This window comes from Dipteris shenzhenensis, unplaced genomic scaffold, assembly GCF_047967505.1.
Source record: "Dipteris shenzhenensis isolate YYH24624 ecotype China unplaced genomic scaffold, Dip_SZ_1.0 scaf0416, whole genome shotgun sequence".
Classification (NCBI taxonomy): Eukaryota; Viridiplantae; Streptophyta; class Polypodiopsida; order Gleicheniales; family Dipteridaceae; genus Dipteris; species Dipteris shenzhenensis.
In genome coordinates, this window is record NW_028239722.1 from 58,188 (window position 1) to 70,000 (window position 11,813).

General features: G+C 44.0%; 1 non-coding gene across 1 annotated transcript; it reads left to right on the top strand.

Moving 5' to 3' along the window:
- The first annotated feature begins 7,486 nt into the window (after nucleotides 1–7,486).
- TRNAP-GGG (transfer RNA proline (anticodon GGG)) lies at nucleotides 7,487–7,560 on the top strand. Its single transcript has one exon. It is a non-coding gene; the product is annotated as a tRNA-Pro (tRNA).
- Nucleotides 7,561–11,813: the final 4,253 nt, after the last annotated feature.

Consider the following 11,813-nt stretch of genomic DNA (forward strand, 5'->3'; position numbering starts at 1 on the left):
GCCACTTGGTGATACCCTTCGGGCAGCACATTATTCTAGCTGATCTGAGTATAGGTGCTTTCTCTTGGATCGCCATCTCAAGTATCGTTCCCCTAGGGCTACTTATGGCAGGATATGGTTCAAATAATAAATATTCCCCTCCAGGTGGTCTTAGAGCTGCTGCTCAATCAATTAGTTACGAAATACCCCCAGCCCCATGTGTACTATCCATATCCCCACGTGCGACTCGCTGAATAAGATTGATGGGAAGAGGGTTATTCCGATATAGAGATTCGGAATGAAGAATCTTTCACTGATTTGACAGAACAACTGGATAGTCATCTGGGTGAGATCGAACAGCGTCTTGCAGCGAGTGAATCGAGTCCCATCCCCCATGTACGGGAGTGAAAGCATGTCCGAGCAGTAAACACTGTTTGCCCCCAGGTACGGGATAGATTTACAGGGCCTGAAGCGGGGACAAGAAGGGACTGAACCTCTTTTCCGGGATTGAGCGGGAGTGGATGGTCAGGAACACTAATATACACAAGAGATTTGTGAGAAGGGTGGAGAAAAAAGTTGCATAATAAAATCTCTTTTCTCTTTAATTGGATAAAGACTTAGCCTCGGTAGGGATGACTAGGTAGTACATCTTGAAAATCCCAATCCCGAGTATATTCCTATCTACTTAGATTATGACTATCCGGAACGAAGTAATCCTTTCAACGGTTTGATTTTTCTGCCCCTGGCGGAAAAAATTATTGATATATGCGAGTATCTCCTTTACGTAGTAGTCTCAAGAGGATTGGGATCATAGGAATCCTCAGGCTAATCCTCTTCTCGGCTGAAATAAAGATAGGTAGGGATCCATCTATGTGGAGATATAAAAGAAGTATCGGTAAATCCCATTCCACCGAGAAACGGTGGAAGATTCCGAATTATATCAAAAAATAACTGAAAAGGTTGAGATGGATTCAGAAGCTATCACTCCCTGTAGCAAACAGAATCCCATTGGTTGAGATTGGGACGCTCCTCAGGGGGGTGTCGCGCAAAGGAAGTGATTAACTACCAATCCCCCTCGGGTGACTTATGGGGAGCCGTATGAAATCCCAATTTCATGTACGGTTTCGAATCAGAGGTGGTAATAGCAATTGTACCGTCGACTATAATTATCTGATAGCTTAAGTACGGTTGACATAGTTGAAACACAATCTAAGTATGGTTTTCTGGGATGGAATCTGCGGCGTCAACCTATAGGCTTTATAGCTTTCTTCATATCCCCATCGGCAGAATGTGAAAGGTTGCCATTTGATCTACCAGAGGCGGAGGAGGAACTGGTAGCGGGTTATCAAACCGAATATTCAGGTATAAAATCTGGTTCATTCTATGTTGGTTCTTACCCAAATTCATTGGTTTCCTCGTCGTTTGTAACAGTCCTTTATCCGGGTGGATGGGATTCACCAATTCCATTTCTTCAAGAATTAGGGCAAATTTTTCCCTTTCGGACTCTCAGCAGTGAATCCTTTGATGTATTCGATGCAGTAACAGGTGTCATTACCACATCAGCCAAGTCTTATCTATTCCTATTCATTTCTATCGCAACGAGATGGACATTACCTAGAGTCAGAATAGACCAATTACTAGATCTCGGCTGGAAATCTCTTCTGCCCGTTGCTCCGGGAAATCCGTTGCTGACAGCTTCGTTTCGACTACCATCTCTAAAATGAGATATTCCCCTCATAGTTTACATCAATGTCACCCCGATTTTAATCTATCCAATCTCTAGAAACTAAGGAACTCCCCCAGGATTATCTATCACATGTTTCCCACGGTAACTGGATTCCAGGATTATAGTCAACGAGCAATACGAGCTGCGAGGTATACTGGTCAAGGTTTTGCGGTTACTCTAGACCATCTGAATCGTTTACCTGTGACTATCCAATACCCCTACGAGAAACTTATATCATCCGAACGATTCCGTGGACGAATTCATTTTGAATTTGACAAATGCATTGCTTGTGAGGTACGTGTCCGAGTATGTCTGATTAACCTGCCTGTCGTCGACCGGAGATTGATAAGAAGCATCAGAAAAAAACGATTAAGAAGTTATAGCATTGATTTCGGAGTTCGTATCTTCTGTGGGAATTGTGTCGAATACCGCCTAACAAATTGCTTGTCAATGACTGAGGAGTATGAACCCTCGACTTATGATCGTCACGAATCAAATTATGATCAAATGGCTCCGGGACGTTTGCCCCTCTCTGTCTCCCAGGATTCCGCAATTCAAGTAGTTCCAACTCTGAGTTATTCATCTGGGGGAGTCACGAAAGGAGATCCCAATAATCGAACTGTCACTCGTGGTGTCAATTGAATCTCCGTCTGAAGTTTGGAAGATAGACCGACTCCCTGGTTAGAAAAAATAGTAAGTCGGAGATGATTCAATATCGAGATATCTCTGCTATGCAGAGATATCCCTCCTTCAATTATTTCTACCAATAGGGGGGGGTGTGTCTACATAAGTAGGTCACACACATACACGTCGTTATTGAATAGTAATATAGTGAGATGGGAGAATCAAAATAACTGGGCATAATGAATCTACCTGAATCAATTTATGAATCTGTCTTGATACTAATCGAATTAGGTATTCTACTGGGAAGTGTAGGAGTGGTATTATCTGCTAATATAGTTTATTCCGCCTCTTCATCGGGACTGGTGTTTATCTGTATATCTCTCCCATATCTCGTACCGAATGCCGATTCTGTAGCTGCCGCACAATCGCCTATCTATGTAGGAGCTATAAATGTTTCGATCGTGTCTGCCGTAACGGTTATTGACGAACCAGTAGATTCCAATTCAACCATTTCCTGGAATATGGGAGATACTATTGCCTTAGGAGCTTGTACGGGTCTATCTATCTTATCAACCACTACAATTCGAGATACGAAATGGTCTGATATAAATCCAATCGACCCATCGAGGGATGTTGTGGGGGGAGTCTCAAAAAACAACATCCAGCGAATTGGATACCAATTGTTAACACAATTTCTGGTTCCATTCGAACTCCTTTCTATCCTCCTCCTAGTGGCTTCAGTAGGGGCGATTACAATGGCTCGTGGTGAAGGAATAACCAGACCCGACGAAGAACCTGCTTCGTCGTCTGGAGATGACTCCCCATCTTTCTAATTAATTACAACTTCTCGTAAACTCATCTCGTAGGTTAACCAATTAAGTTTCCGGGGGGTTAATACATCATGCTCGAACATGGACTGATTCTAGGTGCTTATCCCTATCGCGTTGGCTTTTCCGGATCAATCACGAGTCGAAACATGATTAGGGCACTGATGTGTCTTGAGCTGATTCTGAATGCCATTAATATAAATCTCGTAGCATTCTCCAATTTCTTTGACAATGAACAAATGAAGGGGGAAATCTTTTCAATATCCGTAATAGCCGTTGCAGCTGCCGAAGCTGCTATTGGGTTATCCATTGCTTCGGTCATCCAGCGTAATAGAAGATCGACTCGTATCGATCAATTTGATTTGTTAAAATGGTAATTGATTCGTCGATGACGCTATTTATTTGGGCGAATCGCTATTCAATGCAGGTGTATCACATCCAGCTGGTAATGCTGTCGTTTTCCCCCTAACAATTGCATTTCATTCCGAAAAATTATGTCATACCTATCTGAATCCCTACCTATCCCGTTCCTTAAAATTGTCTTGTACCGTCCCTCCCCATATTGCAGAACCCATTCATTTCACGAGGATGATGGGAGAGTTCCACCCACGGAGTGTCTATGTAGGTAGATGCGGAAAAACCAAATCAATACAAATCTTAGATTTGATTGAATGGAAAATAAGGGGTAGGGGGCAGGGGGGAGGGTAGGTACACCTCAACAACCCCAACAGGAGAATATCTTTGACACGTCAATCCAATAGGAGTGAACAAATTCGACGGCACATTCAGTAAAGATCTATGACACATGTATTGGTTGCACCTAATGCGTAAGAGCCTGTCTGACAGATGCATTGGAAACGATCCCCCGGGATGGGTGTAAAGCCAATCAAATTGCTTCTGCTCCTAGAACAGAAGACTGTGTAGGTTGTAAGAGACGTGAATCCGCTTGTCCAACAGATTCCTCGAGTGTACGCGTCTATCCGGGAGCTGAGACGACTCGTAGTATGGGTCTAGCTTATTGATTCATCGGTCAAGAAAGAGATTCAAGAATCGAATCGTTTTCTTTCCAACTCATACTCAAAGATTCATACTCAATTCTATTGAGTATGAGTTGGGGTATTAAGATTCCCCCCCCCCTCCCCCCCGCTAAAATATTTTTCCATCCACGATGAGTAACGTACCCTGGTTAACCACAATTGTTCTTTTTCCGATTCTGGCGGGTTCGCTATTTCCAATGCTTCCCTCCAATGGGAATAAGATCGTTCGGTGGTATACCCCAGGCATTTGTATATCGGAATTTCTACTAATCATTTATATCTTTCATTGTCACTTCCATATCGATGATCAATGCATTCAATTGGTGGAGGATTCTAGTTGGATAAATTCAATCAATTCCCATCGGAGTTCAGGTATTGATGGACTCTCCATGGGTCTCATTCTACTGACAGGATTTGTCACTACTTCGGCAACCTCAGCAGCTTGGCTAGTTACGCGGAATACACGTCTATTCTATTTCTTGATGTTGGCCATGTATAGCGGCCAAATAGGACTGTTTGCTTCTCGAGACATTTCGCTTTCCTCTCCTATGTGGGAGTTGGAATTAATCCCAATCTACCTACTTTTATGTATGTGGGGTGGGAAGAGACGTCTATACTCAGCCACGAAGTCTATTCTATACACAGCTGGTGGTTCTATCTTTCTCCTAATAGGAGCCCTAACTATGGGTTTCTACGGGACCCAGGAACCCTCCTTCAATATCCGAGATTTGGCAAGCAGATCACATCCTATATCACTAGAAGTGCTTTCTTATCTAGGATTCTTCGTGGCGTATGCCGTGAAACTGCCAATATTCCCTTTTCATACTTGGTTGCCAGACACTCATGGGGAAGCACATTACAGCACATGTATGTTGCTGGCTGGGGTATTACTAAAAATGGGAGGGTATGGATTGATTCGAATTAATATGGAATTATTACCTCATGCTCATTCCATACCTGCTTCGTGGTTGGTGCTATTCGGATCAGTCCAAATTGTTTATGCATCCCTGATTCCGCCGGGTCAGCGTAACCTTAAGAGGAGAATAGCGTATTCATCAATTTCCCATATGGGTTTTGTAACAATTGGAATTGGATCCGTGACAGATACGGGTCTTAATGGAGCTGTGTTACAAATGATTTCCCATGGGTTAATAGGTGCCGCTCTATTTTACCTTGCAGGGACTTGTTACGATAGGACACGTACCCTTTATCTCGATCAATTAGGGGGGATGGCTACCCCAATGCCCAGGATATTTACTATGTTTAGTATCTTCTCAATGGCATCCCTTGCATTACCCGGGATGAGTGGGTTTGTATCGGAATTGATGGTATTTCCAGGAATAGTGACTAATCAGCATTATTCATCTATATCTAAGTTATCGGTTGTAGTAGTCGAAGCGATTGGTACAGTATTAACTCCCATTTATTTGTTATCTATGTTACGTCGAATATTCTACGGATACAGAATATCCAACTATTCGGATCCATATTCAGTTGATTCCGGACCGCGGGAAATATTCATATCGATTTGTCTCTCTTTACCAATCCTCGGTATCGGTCTGTATCCAGACATGGTTGCATCTCTACGGAATCACAAAATACTATCTATCCTGGTTCCGTACTCTTTTATGGGATAGTAGAGGGGCAATAAAACGCAGTATCGTTTGGATCGGTAGTCGAACATATCTATTCAATGAGGATTACTCTTGGAAGCGGTTCTGGTATTAATTCCTATAAGGGAAGGCAGTGGGAATCCATGCCGCTGGCGACGTAATTGCATGAATGTCTGGGTGAGGAATCCACAGCGCGATTCCTCATGCAGACTCTGATTCAAATCACGAATTGATTACATGTAACACTTCAAGCATCTGACGAGGTAACATTTTTTGTTATCTCTCCCCCCGATCGAATTAGCGGTCTTCTACCTAATTATTAAGTAAGCCACCCGTGATTATGTAAACCGATTCCTGGTGGATTAACCCCTGAGAAACAAATCCAAGCAATGAAGAATCCTGTAGATGCTACAATAGCAGGCCCTTCCCCCTGCCAACCACTAGTTATTCTGGTATGGAGATGAATAGCATATATCAGCCGAGTCACTAATGCCCAGGTTTCCTTAGGGTCCCGGCTCCAGTAGGATCCCCACGCTTCATTAGCCCACACTGCTCCAGAGAGAATACCAACAGTCAGTAGAGGAAACCCTAAGCTGATGATTCGATAACTCCATCGGTCCAATTGGTGGATCAATCGGCACCTACGTGAATTCAAGGATAGTCGATGAAAACTGTTTCTCGGATTACTTCCTGCCTGCTCGTAGCAGTGTATATCCACTCCCGGAGAGGGGGTCCAGGTAGGAAATTCTTGATTTGGACCGGGGATAGAAAATTGTTCTGCGTCATAGGTGGCAATCGGTGGAGATGTTGCTGATGGAGATCCACATAACGAAGTCACATGGCTTAGTGGCATCATACTTACATGCGTCATTAACCGATGAGGTTGCAGAGCAGGTACTAGCGGTGTGGATTGTTGCATTTCCTCAGGAAGACCCAGAGTTGCGAATCCATGGGTCGACATGGCACCTGGTGCCGTGACTGCACCTGACCATTCGTTCCGACTCCTAATTCTCATAATTACATGCATTGGGGAGAAGCTCCGTGAAAGAAACATAGATGATTCATGTAGATTGCTCGGTGGTAGATGTTTGGGTTGAATCCGACGAATCGTCGTAAATCCCGTTATACAGATGAAAGCAATTGTCATACCTCCAACGCTCAAACTAATGAGTCTCTTGAGCTTGCGAGCCAGCCCCATCCGGTGAAACAGAGTGACGGAAAGAAGCGTAAGAAAAGAAATGTGAGCGAATATGTGCTCTATATCGGTGTGAATCGTAATGAGGAGAATCCAGTGAATTAGTGAGATTTTGGAGAGTATGTACCACCCACCCATTATTCCCAGGAGATTTCGGGTTTACCCCTTAAACGTCGAAACGGGGAGAATTCCCTATTCCTACTGCTTTTCCCAGTGGTTGTATCAGACACAGCCCTCGCCTGCAGGTTGAAATTAAATGCCGCTACTCGGATTCGAACCGAGATGCTCTAGCACTGCTTCCTAAGAGCAGCGTGTCTACCAATTTCACCATAGCGGCTCGCTACTCGTTATACTTATCGTAATTAATGATATCACATCTTCGGGTGAATCGTCAATCTTCCTGGGGGAGAGTACACACGCACAACAAGGGACCTTCCCTGTCTATAGTTGATTAGGTATACGGCGCTATACTTGTATAGGAATAACGGGATATGGCGTAGCTCGGTAGCGTGCCATCTTGGGGTGATGGAGGTCGCAGGTTCAAATCCTGCTATTCCGAATAAACGAGGTCGGAACATATTTTAAACGGAATAGAAGACGTTCCCGTTCCGGGAACGCAGATTTATCTCCCGATTCTCTTTGGGTGTTATCGACCCATACCCATTCGTAGTAGGGATAGAGATAAATCGATGATCGTGATCGAGACCCTTGTATCATAGGAAGGAAGAGAGGGATTGGGCTCCTTCTTCATGCACGTAACCCCCCCCCCCTCGTGGTTATTACCAACATTCATTGATACAACTCTGTTAGTATTTGGATTTTATTTACCGCACGGTACCGTCACGCAATAATATCAACATGTACCCGTACTACTTACTAGGGATCCAAATTCATCAATAAGTTCCCTGACAATCACTTATCTCGTCTTCCCCGTTCCAACAAACAAATAGTTCACTATCTATTCCGACCGACCCCACGTCCTATTGATACGGCAATTCCTGTTACAACCGGGGAGTACTACTGACCAGTTTCAGAAATTTTTTCATTTGTCACATAGTAAAAACTTCTCGACCGTCCAGTCAAAATGGATTTAGCTGGAGAAAAAGCTTTCGATGCTACTTCATTAGTTTGGGTCTTCCAAATATGATTGCGAATCTTCCTCCGCGACCTAGAAGTACGTTTTTTTGGAACTGCCATAATGAAATCTATCTATTCGGTTTTATCATCGAAATGAATGCGACGAGTATGTTGATACGTACGAGTAGAATCAATATAATGAGGGAGGGGGTGATTGCGTAGAATCATTAGAAGGGGAACAACTGGGGGAACTGGGTTTCCATTCTATGCAAAAGAATCCCAGCAAGAATCATTGACTTCTTTATGATAACAATTTGCTAACCAACCAACTCCTTTCCATTTAAGCAAATGGGATCTACTACAGATCGAACCAAATCCTGTCTGTATCCCGATTTCCTTCGCGTCTTCTTCTTAGAATGGATCTTCCGTATCACTTTCTTCCTCTCGAAACAGGGATGCAAGACGCGCCCCCTAGCAGTTGCGTTACTCAGCCGGGGATGTCCGAGATCAATTTTGGATCCGTGACAAACCAATGAAACTCGATATATCGACATTACCGTATTGGACTCTGATGCGTTGTGCCCAAGCAGAGCGAAGTGACGAACATCATAGAATCTCCCCGGTTCTACTCGGAGTTGTTTTCCTCCAGTATCAATTGCTGCATGTCTATCCGTAATAGTCTTGTCGTGTGAAAAATAACCCAAAACAACTCAATCGGTTTGGGGTCAAAAAATGGAACCTAGATAAGTATCTCCGACACATTTGATTCCTGTCAAGTCTCGACGCCGGGCTCGCACCAGAACGAGAAACAAATGGATTATTCGGTTTGATACGCGTGATCTCACCTGTCCATATATATTCCATTCTTCGACGCTCCATATATCTGACAACTATTGACAGAAAGAGTTCCAACCCGGGTTAAATATGTTTATGGAATTATCTTATGAATGTGCTTGGATTGTCCCCTCACGCCCATTCGTAACCTCTGGTTTGATCGGATTGGCATCGTTTCTTTTTCCAAAAGCCACTAAGAGCCTTCGTCGTATACGTGCTATGCTCAGTGTTCTTTCATTAGCCGCAGCTATGTCCGTCTCTATCGCAACATTCTGGCAACAAGTTACTGGTCGCTCCACTTTTGAATACTCATGGTCATGGATTCCCAACGACGATATTTCTCCAAAGATAGGATTTTCAGTTGATTCACTTACTTCCATTACGTCGATATCAGTCACCACCATAGGTGTCTTGGTTATGATTTACAGTGATAGTCATATGCGTCACGACTAGGGATACGTAAGGTTTCCCGTCTATTTAAGTTTCTCCACTGCCTCCACGTCAGGATTAGTGTTCAGTCCCAATCCAATACAGATTCATGTTTTTCGGGAATTAGTAGGGATGTGCTCTTACTCGCCGATAGGTTTTTGGTTCGCACGACCAAGTGCTGCTAATGCCTGCCAAAAAGCTTTTGCAACTAATCGTACAGGAGATTTCGGATTATTATTGGGTATATTAGGTACGTATTGGATAACTGGTAGTTTCGAGATCCGCGAATCGTGTGATTGATTTAGTGAGTTGATTGATAACAACAGCGCCGGCTCCTCCCTTGCCAATACATGTGCTCCTCTACCATTTTTGGGTCCGGTATCTAAATCTGCACAATCCCCACTCCACGTATGGTTGCCCGATGCAACGGAAGGACCCACACCTATTTCGGCTCTTATACACGCCGCTACTATGGTAGCTGCGGGAATTTTTTTTGTAGCTCGAATGCTTGAATTGTTTGAAACCTTACCTCTAAGCATGAATGTTATCTCCTGGATAGGCGGAATAACGGCTCTACTGGGAGCGACGATAGCTCTTGCCCAGAAGGATATCAAGAAAGGTTTAGCTTATTCTACTATGTCTCAATTGGGCTACATGATGCTGGCTCTAGGTCTCGGTGCTTATAAACCTTCGTTGTTTCACCTCATTACACATGCCCATCCCAAAGCTTTGCTATTTCCCGGATCCGGTTCAGTAATTCATTCGATGGAAAGGGTTGTCGGATACTCTCCCAATAGAAGTCAAAATATGTCTCCCACGGGTGGTTCGCGAAAATATATGCCAATTACTGGAATCACTTTTCTTTCAGGTACTCTCTCTCTCTGTGGTATACCACCTCTAGCTCGTTTCCGGTCCAAAGATGAAATTATTGCAAAGAGTTGGCTACGTTCCTTTCCCCCCGGATGTATAGCCTCATTCACAGCAGTTCCAACTGCTTTCTACATGTTCCGCATCTATCTCCTCACGTTTGAGGGGAATCTACGCGCCGGTGGCGGTACCAATTCATCCCATTCCTCTATGAATAGTGTCATTCGGAGTAACACCAAAACGATAGCAACGAGTGGAGATGGGTATGATGTTCCTCCACCCCCGCGAGACGAAGGAGTCGATTCAGCAGGAGGTTATGACGGGGAAGATTCAGTCGATAGAAAAGTTTCTGCAGAGTCCAATATTCGTTCTGAGTCTCTATATCCTAAGGAATCAGACGTTTCGATGGTATTGCCTTCAGTAGTACTGTCGATACCAACTTCGTTGGTTGGATCAATAGGAGTCAATCTCGCTGGAGGAGAAACTGGTCCCGATTTGCTATCCGAGTGGTTAACTCCCCTTGCAGGCTTTTCAGAGGACAACAACAATCCCGAAAATTTGGTACAATTGCTAATAGATTCAGCAGGTTCGGTTGGTCTATCACTAGCCGGAATATCTATCTCCTACGTGATTTATGGACCGATATCCTCTCACACACAACCTTGCGGTGATATTGATCCTTTTGCCAAACAATCTATGGGTTCATTTAACCGTCTCATTGGGGACTGGTCACACAACCGGGGTTACATCGATCATTACTACGATATCCTTCTAGTGAGAGGTATTCGATTCCTGGGTGAGTTAACTCTTCTTTTCGACCAATGGGTAATTGACGGAATTATTAATGGCACCGGTATTTTGAGTTCCATAGGTGGAGAAAGCGCAAGATATGGGGAGGGCGGGAGAGTATCTTCTTATTCATTCGGATTGATGATTGGTATTATTCTACTGCTAACTGCCTTCGTTTCTCTTGTCTCCTAAGAGTTTTTTTCTTCTCCTTTCCAAGATATTCCTTATACCTCTATAAGTATCCTGTGACTATTCTACTATGTTTTCCGGAAAAGGAGAAATAGAAACTAGTGATTGGTGATCGATCGATATGCATCTTGGGGTTGGGGGGGGGGCGATCAATCACGACCAAGATCAACCATGACCGAGATCTTCCACACCAGCCCCCCCCCGATTCGTAGGCTCTATCCGAGAAGGCAAAAGGGATTGCTATCATTACTGCTTCTTCCTATAATGAGAGTTAGGGTGTACGCGAGGTTCATGAAGTCTCGAAGAAAGCTTTGGGTCTTCGAGTGGTTAACGTCTTGCAGATCAAGGGGCGGCTCAAGGAACAAGAGTCTCTGGAAGTATATGGGATTGAATCATCTGCCACTTTCCTCGGTAGCTCAGCGGTAGAGCGGTCGGCTGTTAACCGATTGGTCGTAGGTTCAAATCCCACCCGGGGAGATTCATCCATTTCCAGTAGGATAGAAGATAGTCTAGATGATGTACCTCCCTTCAATAGGGATAATACTTCACTTACGTCAGGGGAGGGGGAGGTACCTCCTCATAATATATATCGTAGAAACCGATAGTATCTTTGAAGATTTACATTAT